The sequence below is a fragment of the Mus pahari genome, chromosome 3 (assembly GCF_900095145.1).
Source record: "Mus pahari chromosome 3, PAHARI_EIJ_v1.1, whole genome shotgun sequence".
In the NCBI taxonomy this organism is placed as follows: domain Eukaryota; kingdom Metazoa; phylum Chordata; class Mammalia; order Rodentia; family Muridae; genus Mus; species Mus pahari.
The window spans coordinates 4,645,027-4,656,702 of record NC_034592.1 but is presented as its reverse complement, the minus strand read 5'-3'; positions in this window follow the sequence as shown (position 1 = coordinate 4,656,702).

The window sequence follows — 11,676 nt, the reverse complement described above, 5'->3', positions numbered from 1 at the left end:
GGTAATAAGAACACATGCTCCACTATGTTCACAGAAGTCTTATTTATAATAGCCAGAAGCTGGAAAGAACCCAGATGTCCCTCAACAGAGGAATGGTTACAGAAAATGTGGTACATTTACACAATGGAGTACTACTCAGCTATTAAAAACAATGAATTTATGAAATTCCTCAACAAATGGAAGGATCTGGCAGGTATCATCCTGAGTGAGGTAACCCAATCACAAAAGAACTCACTTGATATGTGCTCACTGGTAAGTGGATATTAGCCCTGAAACCTAGAATACCCAAGATACAATTTGTAAAATGAGTGTTCCCGCCCCCAGAAACACTCTGGTCTAGGTTCGTCCTGAAGGATGAGACTGTCCTAAAGGGGAATAGCCTGCGAAAGGAAAATGGAGCCAAGACAATATTTTTACTGATCAAGGCTCAAAGTTTAATGACCAAACTTCGTTTAAATAACATGGAAAGATTCCCCAGTCCCCTCCTCAGTCTTTGAAGGTGCTGGTGAAGGTCTGAAGATCATAGGCGGGTCTAAGGATCAAGGCACCTGTGGATATCCATAGGCGGATCTAAGGATCAAGGCACAGGTGGAGTTGTTTTCCAGAAAATCAACAGGGTCCTCTCGGTAGGCTGTGGAGACACCGTGATGATGCTCTGGTGGATCTGAAGTTTGCTGCCAGTTTTAGCATCTGCAGGGGCCTGGGTTTAGAAGGACAGTGATTAGTGTAAACAGAAAGGTAGGCTTGGCCAATAACTGCAGGTGGTCCAGTGGCAACAGAGAGCTGGGAGACCCCAACAGTAAAACACATGAAACTCAAGAAGAAGGAAGACCAAAATGTGGACACTTCGCCCCTTCTTAGAATTGGGAACTAAACTCCCATGGAAGGAGTTACAGAGACAAAGTTTGGAGCTGAGATGAAAGGATGGACCATCCAAAAACTGCCCCACCCAGGTGTCCATCCCATAATCAGCCACCAAATGCAGACACTATTGCACACACCAGCAAGATTCTGCTGAAAGGACCCTGATATAGCTGTCTCTTGTGAGGCTATGCCAGTGCCTGGCAAACACAAACACAGTTGATGCTCACAGTCAGCTATCGGATGGAACACAGGGACCCCAGTGAATGAGCTAGAGAAAGTACCCAAGAAGCTGAAGGGGTCTGCAACCCTATAGGTGGAACAACAATATGAACTAACCAGCACCCCCAGAGCTCATGTTTCTAGCTGCATATGTAGCAGAAGACAATCTAGTCAGCCATCATTGGAAAGAGAGGCCCCTTGGTCTTGCAAACTTTATATACCCCAGTACAGGGGAACATCAGAGCCAAGAAGGGGGAGTGAGTGGGCAGGGGAGCAGGGGGGAGGGTATAGGGGACTTTGGGGATAGCATTTAAAATTGTAAATGAAATGAATACCTAATAAAAATCGGAAAAAATCACTTTCCTGAAACAGATACATATTAAAAAAAAAAAAAAAAAAAAAAACCATAGATGCTACTTCAAACTCACTTCAAACAGCAGAAGTTAAATCACATTTTCCTGTAATAGATCAAAAGAGCCTTTGCTATTTCCTTCCCATTGCCCCAACCTGTACATTAACACATAGAGCTGGCCAAATTGTGAAGCAGCTGTTGACTGTGGCCGAGAGCTGAAAAATCACATAGAGCTTGTATGTTAGAGTGAAAAACTGTGGCTTTCAGGGTGCTTATTCAAACAGTTGTTCTCGATCAACTATAAATCGACCTTTCTGTGTTATAGTAGCTGTCAAAGTCACACCCTCTCTCCAAAGCTTTAAGGATGAACTTTTTTTTTTTTTTTTAAACAGAGTTTAGCTCCTGATCAGCAGCTTTAAGAACATCCAAGGATTTTCCACTTGAGTGAAAGAAGCCCTCATGTTCTTGCTTTAGGACCATAATATGAAATTGACTTTGGAGTCTCCACTCATGTCATGTATTTCTAGTTTACATCAGGTCAGATCCTGTACAATTTCAAGAACTAGCGGTCCTGGATGAAGGAAAATACTAAAAAATCTTGGTCTGCAGCTTAAGAATTTTTTTATTCCTGTCTTCCCCCATCCCCCAAAATTTAGGGGAGTCTTGTACTATTAAGAGCAAAATCTGTCAGTCATTGCCAAGAAGCACAATAGTCTGGGAGGTGGGCAGAGGGCAGAAGGCAAAGGGCAGAGGGAGGGCAATGCCCTCTATTTGGTGTCTCATTTCTGTATAGCTGTGGGAAGTTACTAAAGATCCTTATTTGTGTTCATTCCTCCCATTGTCTCTCATGGGAAGAGTAAGATCCTTACTACTCATTAAAAGAAGCTTAGGGAGAGGGTCACAGTAAAGAGACTTGTATTGCTCAGAAAATGCTACCTCAGGAACAAACCCTGAATTTTCAGATGCTGATTAAGAGAAGTGATAATGAGCTAAAGATTTCAATGTCTCTCATTTATTCCTATAGTGATGGAAGCAGAAGTGTGAAAAATATCTATAATAACCCCCTTTATTTTCTGAACGGTACCCATGGATGAATGCTGTTAACAAGGAACGAACTCACATTTTCACATGAATGGGGAGCAAGTTATGAATGTGTCATTATGAGCAGAAGCATGGATAGTCAGTCAGTCAGGTGACAATTGAATGATATGTCTTCAATCATTCCTTTTCCCCAATCTATCTGCCTCTTCCTATCCCTTTGTTTTGTCTGTTTGTGAAAAATTTCCTCTGATGACAGTTCTTTTCCTAGCCTGTTACTTCAAGGGTGTTTACAAAGCAAATGGCCTTGGAGTATAGATATATATCACAGGGTATGTTTAGAATAATAAAGATAATGTCTCCTTCGGGGATAAAGGCTGGCGAGGTTTGTATGTAAAACTATAGTGTTGGGAGTTTGCAAACTTGAGGCTCCCTAGATATAACTTAGACTTGCCTACATGAGCTTTTCTTGTTCTCTGTGGAATATGGTGACAAGAAGATCTGGCTTTACCGTTAGGGTCATGATGTCTTCTTGTTGTATCAATATGAATCATCCCTGCTTACCCTACTTAGCAAGATGAAATTTATTATTTGTAGTGAAATGCAATACTAACTGTAAGACAAGCAAAAACTCTAGGGAGAAATAATCCCCATATGCAACTTGTAATTTCAGATCTTCCCACTGACATGATTTAGCCTTAAATGCTTCTTTTACAAAATTGATATAGTAGTTGGTTGTGTCTGTTTCAGAGCTGTGAATTTAACATGAGTAATATGTGTAATCTTTTAACATTATAACTTCTATAAGAAATAGACTAAAGATATAAACAGTATTGTCATTATTATAGCTGCAAATATTACATCTTTGTGGCTGCAGTGTACCCGACAGCCTTCCATGCAGTACAGTTTACATGTGTAATACATGTGGTTTACTCATTTATAAATGAGCAAATTACATTTCTATCCTGTTTCTGTTTATTCCATTGCTTTCCACAAGACATTGTATTAACAAATCCAGGGGCTAGCACAATATAAGTGGTTTAATCCTTAAGTACTGCCAACTAGATTCCAGATAAGTTCTCAGTAAGTTCTCAGTTGATTTCCATTTACTAAACCAGAAATTTTGGAGCTGAATTCTATATCAGCTTGGAGCCTAACAATTTACTGAGATGCAGCTTCATATTAAGTGGGGCTGAGTGAACTTTACTCAGAGAGAAAAGGAATCTCTTTTTGCCCTGTGGAAATTTTTCTGGGTGAAGAATTCATTCTATATGAAGTTCTTTATTGTGTCATTTCTTCTTTCTCTGTGATGGATGTGAATAATAACAGGTCAGCATCCTTTGTCAATGACTTGTGTTTATGGACTTCAATCATTCCCATGGTTTTACCTTGGATTTATTCCAAAGTCTCCTCCTTTTATTTTCCTCTGAAATTGACATTTGTCTTTGGACATCTGCTCTTTCCAAGCGTGAGACTGTCATCTCCAAGCTCTTCCCAGATGTTTCATAAGCATCCTCTGGGCTTAATATAAACCAGACTCTCCAGAGAGACTGTTTCCCCTTACCATGTCACAAAGATCCTCCCACAGCTGCTTAGAGGTGCCATGATTAACTAATTGCCCACACTGCAACTTTCAGAACAAAGACTCAAGTTGCAAAGCCCTTGGCCCATGTTTGTGCTCTAACACAAGGGGGTACTACAAGATAGAAAGTTCCTGGAGAGATGAGAGATAGAAGGGGCCTAGCTCAACACCATATAGAAAATTCACAGCAATCTTTGGCCAACATCAACCTGAATGGAATGAAACTCAAGCCATTTCCAGTAAAATGTGGAATAAAAACAGAATGTCCACCCCCTCCATACCTATTTAGTAGAGTTCTTGAAAAATCTTTCTTAGATCAATAAGATAATGGAAGGAGATCAAGGGGATATCAAAGGGAAAAAGTACCTCCATGTTAAATTTTGGGTAGGGAGACTGTGGAAATAAAGAGACATTTGTCTATAGGCAACCATGAAATATAAATGTATGGGCTTTTTCACAAAACTATACAACTTATGAAAAATACTAATTGGTAAAATCTCTTCTTCAATGATAATTTGGAAACACTTTCCATCAAACTCCTTAGGGTAGGCTCCTGGAAGCAACATGCCCTCCATATTAGTCTAGACATAATAGGCAGTTTGACAACCTGCCTGAGCAGTTTGAAGTACCTTATGGATATATTTACATATCAAGGGAAATAGACATTTGCTTTATTTTTAAAGTTCTTATTTAATTTGAGATGAAGAATTTTGCTTAATTAAAACTGGAACAAGGAGAACAGCTGGGACAGGGTCCTATGGGCCTACATCTGCACCCAGGAGATAGGGCTGTTTTGTAGCCCTCTGTACACCTTCCCCACCCCCACCGGGGGGTGGGGTGGGGTGGGATGGGGGGTTGCCTCTAGGGAGTGCTCTGATCCCTGAACTCAGGTGATTCTCTCTGGTGAATCCTAAGGCAGGGCCACTCAGGAGCACACAAGCCGCAGAAGCCACAGAGCAGCAGTGAAGGTAAGGCCTTTAAGGATCCTGGAGCAGGGACGATTTAACAAGGTTCCAAAAGCTCTCGGTACAGAGACAAAGTTAAGATCCCAGGGTTATAGGATGGAGTTAGGTTCTCAGCACAGAGACAAAGTTAAAAGTGAAGAGAGCAGGAGGAGATTGCTTTAAAAATAAACCGTTGTTGTGGGACCCTGACCCATGTTTGGGCCAGCTGCCCTCATTACCACTTAAATCAAAGCAGCTGGCTCAACTCCCTTGTTAACTCTCAGCTGAAAACTGGATTCTTACTGTAGATATTCTGGAGCAATTAGTCTTTGTGTAAGGTGTAAATGGTGCTTCCAAACACTGCCTTCCATATATTCAAATCATAATGCTAAGTGTAACCTCTGTGCAGTTTCAGAATTTTTCTCATGCAGCTAATTTGTCCCGCGAAACAGGATGAAAGAATTACAGGCATGTAACATCCATGTGGAGATTGCCATCGCTCAGCAGTGGTTGAAGATGATCCAGAGGACCTTCAGCTTCCTCAAGGATTGGGGAGGGATGGTCTTCTGGGGAATTTTTGCTGTGTGCTGTATGCATGTTGTGTGCATGGTGTATGTGTCAGTTGCAGCGTGCGCAGGCCCACACTTCTGCCATAGTGGTGCAGGCCTTTGCTGCAGTGGAGGTGGGACAATCACCTCAGATTTGGCTTGCTGCCATAAAAAAATAGCCTTGCCATTTTTCCACCTTGCCATGGGATGCCAGGCTAAGCACTGGTCTACAAAGTGAGTTCCAGGACAGCCAGGGCTATACAGAGAAACCCTGTCTCAACAAAACAAAACAAAACAAAACAAAACAAAACAAAACAAAAAAACGTAATAGTTACAAATAATATAATATACCATGGTGTGACATTATCTAAGCAAGTGAAAGATCTGTATGGGAAGAACTTCAAGTCTCTTAAGAAAGAAACTGAAGAAGATCCCAGAAGATGGAAAGATATCCCATGCTCATGGGTTGGCAGGATTAATATAGTCAAAATGACCATCTTGCTGAAAGCAATCTACAGTTTCAATGCAATCCCCATCAAAATTCCAACTCAATTTTTCACAGAGTTAGAAAGGGCAATTTGCAAATTTATCTGGAATAACAAAAANCNTAGGATAGCAAAAACTATTTTCAACAATAAAAGAACTTCTAGTGGAATCACCATGCCTGACCTTAAGCTATACTACACAGCAGCTGTGATAAAAACTGTGTGACACTGGTACAGTGAGAGACAGGGGATTCAATGGAATAGAATTGAAGACCCAGAAATGAACCCACACATCTATGGTCACTTGATCTTTGACAAAGGAACTAAAAATATCCAGTGGAAGAGAGACAGTATTTTCAACAAATAGTGCTGGCTCAACTGGCAGTTAGCATGTAGAAGAATGTGAATTGATCCATTCTTATCTCATTGTACAAAGCTCACGTCTAAGTGGATCAAGGGACTCCACATAAGACCAGAGACACTGAAACTTATAGAGGAGAAAGTGGTAAAGAGCCTTGAACATGGACACAGGGGGAAAAAATTCCTGAAGAGAGCACTACTGCCCTGTGGTATAGTATCAAGAATTAACAAATGGGACCTCAAAAAATTGAAAAGCTTCTGTAAGGCAAAGTACACTGTCAATAAGAGAAAAAGCCAACCAACTGATTGGAAAAAGAGCTTTACCAATTCTAACTATGATAGAGGACTAATATCCAATATATACAAAGAACTAAAGAAGTTAGATTACAGAGAACCAAATAACCCTATTAAAAATGGGGTACAGAGCTAAACAAACACTTCTCAACTGAGGAATACCGAATTGCTGAGAAGCACCTAAAAACACATTCAACATCCTTAGACATCAGGGAAATGTAAATCACAACAACCCTGAGATTCCACCTCACAACAGTCAGAATGGCTAAGATAAAAAAACTCAGGTGACAGCAGATGCTGACAAGGATGTGGAGAAAGGGGAACACTCCTATATCACTGGTGTGATTGCAAGCTGGTACAATCATTCTGGAAATCAGTCTGGTGGTTCTTCAGAGAGCTAGACATAATACTACCAGAGGATCTAGCAATAAGACTCCTGGGCATATACCCAGAAGATGCTCCAACATGTAATAGGGAAACATGCTCCACTCTGTTCATAGCAGCCTTATTTATAATAGCCAGAAAGTGTAAAGAACTTAGATGTCCCTCAACAGATCAATGGATACAAATAATTTGGTAAATTTACACAATGGATGGAACTTGGAAGTATCATCCTGAGTATGGTAACCCAATCACAAAAGAACATGCATTATATGCACTCACTGATAAGTGGATATTAGCCCAGACGCTCAGAGTACCCAAAATACAATTTGCAAAACACATGGAACTCAAGAAGAAGAAAGACCAAACTGTAGATAATATGGTCCTTCTTAGAAGGGGGAAACAAAATAGCCATGGAAGGAGTTACAGAGACAAAGTGTGGAGCAGAGACTGAAGGAATGATCATCCAGAGACAATCCCACTTGGGGAACCGTCCCATATACAATCACCAAACCCAGAGAGTATTGTGGAGGCCAATAATAGCTTGCTGACAGGAGCCTGATATAGCTGTCTCTGGAGAGGATCTACCAGTGCCTTACAAATACAGAAATGGATGTTCATAGCCATCAATTGGGACAGAGCACAGGGTCCCTGATAAAGGAGCTAGAGAAAGTACCCAATGAGCTAAAAGGGTGTGCAGCCCCATAGAAGGAACAACAATATGAACTAACTAGTACCCCCAGGGTAGTTCCCAGAGCTCCCTCAGACTAAACTATCAACCTAAAACACTTGGAGGGACTCATGGCTCTCTTGCCGCATATGTAGCAGAGGATGGCCTAGTCGGTCATCAATGGGAGGAGAGGCCCTTTGTCCTGTGAAGGTTGTATACTTCATTATAGGGGAATGCCAGGGCCAGGAATCAGGAGTTGGTGGGTTCATGAGTAGGTGGAGGGGAGAGGGGATAGTGGGTTTTTGGAGGGGAAACCAGGAAAGGGGATAACTTTTGGAATGTAAATAAAGAAAATATCTTTTAAAAAAACTAGAAAAAGATAACTAATGCTAGTCAACATGTATATATGCTACGCAAGTGGCTTTTATCCAATTTTTTGCCAACACAGTTGGACTAGGTTGGTGGCATGTCAAACTGACTTCTCATCTTCTCGGTCACTATCTTCTCCTATCTCTGTTTTGTGGAAAACAAGTTCATTAAACAAACTCTAGGAAAGTAAATGTAGGAATTCAGCATATTTGCCAATACCTTGGCTACCCTAACACTGAAGATTTAAGACAGACGTCAAAACAAAAGCAAAGGCATACGTTCTTAAAAATCCAAGATAACTTCTGGTAAAGAAATCTTTTTTAGGACTAGGGATATGTTTAGTAATAAACCTTGCACTAGCATGTCTAAGGCCCCAGGCTTTATTTCGAGTTAAAAGAAGAAAAAAAAATGTAACTTCCTTTAAATATTCATTTTCCATAATTGTTTGATCACAGAATCCTTTCATACAAACTTGTCTTAACACTTTTCAGTGCAATTATCTTTGAAAGTACCAGGAGGTTTGGCAAAAGATTACTCTAGTCAAAACAGTAAGACTGACAAGAACAAAATGTAGAAACCGAGTTCTAGTCAAAACAGTGCAATGAGAAAAAACAATGCAATATGCCACAGCCAGAAAGTCTTGTGCACTTCACTCTCAAGGTCAGAAGTTAAAATCGTATATTGCAAAGTTTTTTTCTTTTTAATTTTCTGTAACAACCCCTTTTTAGGTTGATTTCTAAAAATGTATGATCATCCAATGTAAAACACATTTGCTTTTGTGTGGGAGAGGGCACCTCTAGTGTTAGATGACTATAGGAGGAAGATATTAGAATTTAGTTTTACTCGGTTCTCAAGCGTTGTTGCCGTAGGTACCATTTATATCATTTATGACACTGAGAACTTAGTAGGTCCTGCACCTGTTACATTTGGTTCTCTGTGTTATGAAATCACCTTTGTTAAAATATTGTACACCTACAGATGCATATGCCCAAAGTATGTGAACTGTCTGAAGAAGAAAACACACATCATCTGACCTCCTGAACATGTACATGTTAGCTGGTATAGATAAGTTCTCACTCCTAACTCACCCTGAACATCAGCAGAGGTCGTGGTGGTCTAAATAAAATATAATGGTGTCTCCTCCATTATATTTTATTCCTATATGTCTAGGGGAAGTTTAGAATTTCAAAAGAGGCACAAATATGCAGCTTCTATCCATTATCTAGCATTTAAAATTTTCACCATCAAAAATGATGATGGAGCTTGCACGTATTTTATAAAAGCCTCATGAAAAATTTACTGTTAATTTGCATTGAAAATGAAACCTGACTAGTTAGACAACTACTGAGAAGCAAGATTTAAAAAATACCAAAATAAAAATGTTAAATATGTTTAAAGGCAGCATGTACACACTAACATGTGAATATTTGCCAAACGTAGACTTTACTTTTTTTCTATTTTTAATATTTTGCATTGTTAGGATTAACCTCAGACCTTTGTACTATAAGCAAGTGATGAACCACGATGATATTTTCCCAGCAGCATGCATGGAATTTGTAATGAAATGGTGACAAGCTGAATGCACTTTTATTCTTATACAGTAGTGCTGAAGCTATGTGAAATCTTTTGAAAATGAAAAAGCTTAACTATGCAGCAATTATGAAGATTTTTTTGTACTGTTCTTGGTTATTAAAGCAGCTAAATGGAGCACAAATAATGAAATAAAGCTTTAGCAATTAATGTTCTAATGGAAGTATGATGTGTTGTAAGACTAAAGAAAGCATTAAACTTCTTTTAATAAGAAACATGTTTCTTAAAAATGAAATTTGTAAAGCATTACTTTTTGAAAATAAGTATTGATCCAGTATTGAAGTCACACAGAAATGGTCTGCAAAACCATCTAAGGAATCAATGATCCTTTTCTTAAATAAAATTTGATTTGATTTATGTATGTATATATGTGTGTATAAGCATCTGTCTGTCTGTCTGTCTGTCTGTCTGTCTATCTACCCACCTGTCTGAGACAGGGTCTCACTGCATAACCCTAACTGGCCTGGAACTTGCTACTTAGATCAAAATGGACTCAAACTCAGAAAGATCTGCCTCCTTCTGTTTCTGCAGTGCTGGGATTAAATTTTTGCTACCATGCCCAGATTAAAATTTGATGTTTAACACAAGAACCTTCAATTCTCACAGAAATAAAATGATATAAATTTTTCTAGAAATGTTTGTTTATATTATGCTAATTTCCCTCTGTTCTTCTTTTTTGGGTGAGGTGGGTAAAAGGAAAATTTAAGCATTCAAATATACAAAATGCCATTCAAAGTTTCATTGTGTAGTAGGTAAATACCAAGTTCATGCTATAGATAAAGCAGAGTTGCTCAATCATTTTTAGATTTTCACAGTCGATACATTCATAGCAACATATGATTAGAAAGCATAGACATGCATGTGAAATAGTTACATAAAGAAGTTTTTCAGGAGTTAATGTACATCATAGCATATATCAATCAATAGTAATTAACTGATCTCACATTGATTTACTACTTAATGTCAGACCCGTTGAAGTCAAAGGCAGTTTCACCCAATGCATTGGGGTGTGTCATTAGTTTAAAACTAAAATAATTATTTTAAAATTACTTTTTTGATTGTTTTGCATATTTAGTTTGAATATTTGTGTCCAGTTCAGGGAACACTATTAAGAAGATGAAGTTGAAAGAATGGATTCTCATTTCAATGAGGGTCTTACCTTATATCTCTTAGTAAATGCTACATAGAAGGTACTTGATCATGGAGGTTCTAGCTCATGATACTTTGTACTGTCCCATGGTCATGGTCAGATGCTCTCTCTCCTTTTACTCCATCCCTGTTAAGTTTTCTGGAATCACAAAATTCCAAATGAGTCAAATAAGGTCAATTCCTTCCTCAAAATTCTCCTTTATGAGTTTAATTCTACCCAATCACAGTGTACCACCTTTTTCCACCATAAAATCCATAGTGCTACCAGATCCAAATGCCTTTGCAGATACTACAAAGCATGTGCTCTCAAGGTCATGCTGAACAAAGGTGGGTCTAAGGCTAAAGGTAGGTGTCTGGTTCAGTCCACAAATACATGGGCACAGGGGAAATTTCCTGAACAGAACACCAATGGCTTATGCTCTAAGATCAAGAATTGACAAATGGGACCTCATAAAATAGAAAAGCTTCTATAAGGCAAAGGACACTGTCAATAGGACAAAATGACAATCTACACATTGGGAAAAGATCTTTACCACCCCTACAACTGATAGAGGGCTGACATCCAATATATACAAAGAACTCTAGAAGTTGGCTTTCAGAGAACCAAATAACCCTATTAAAAATAGGGTACAGAGCTAAACAAAGAATGCTCAACTGAGAAATCTCAAATGTCTGAGAAGCACTGAAGAAATGTTCAACATCCTTAGTCACCAGGGAAAAACAAATCAAAACAACCCTGCAATTCTATCTCACACCAGTTAGAATGGCTAAGATCAAAAACTCAGGTAACAGCAGATGCTAGCGAGGATGTGGAGAAAGGGGAACACTCCT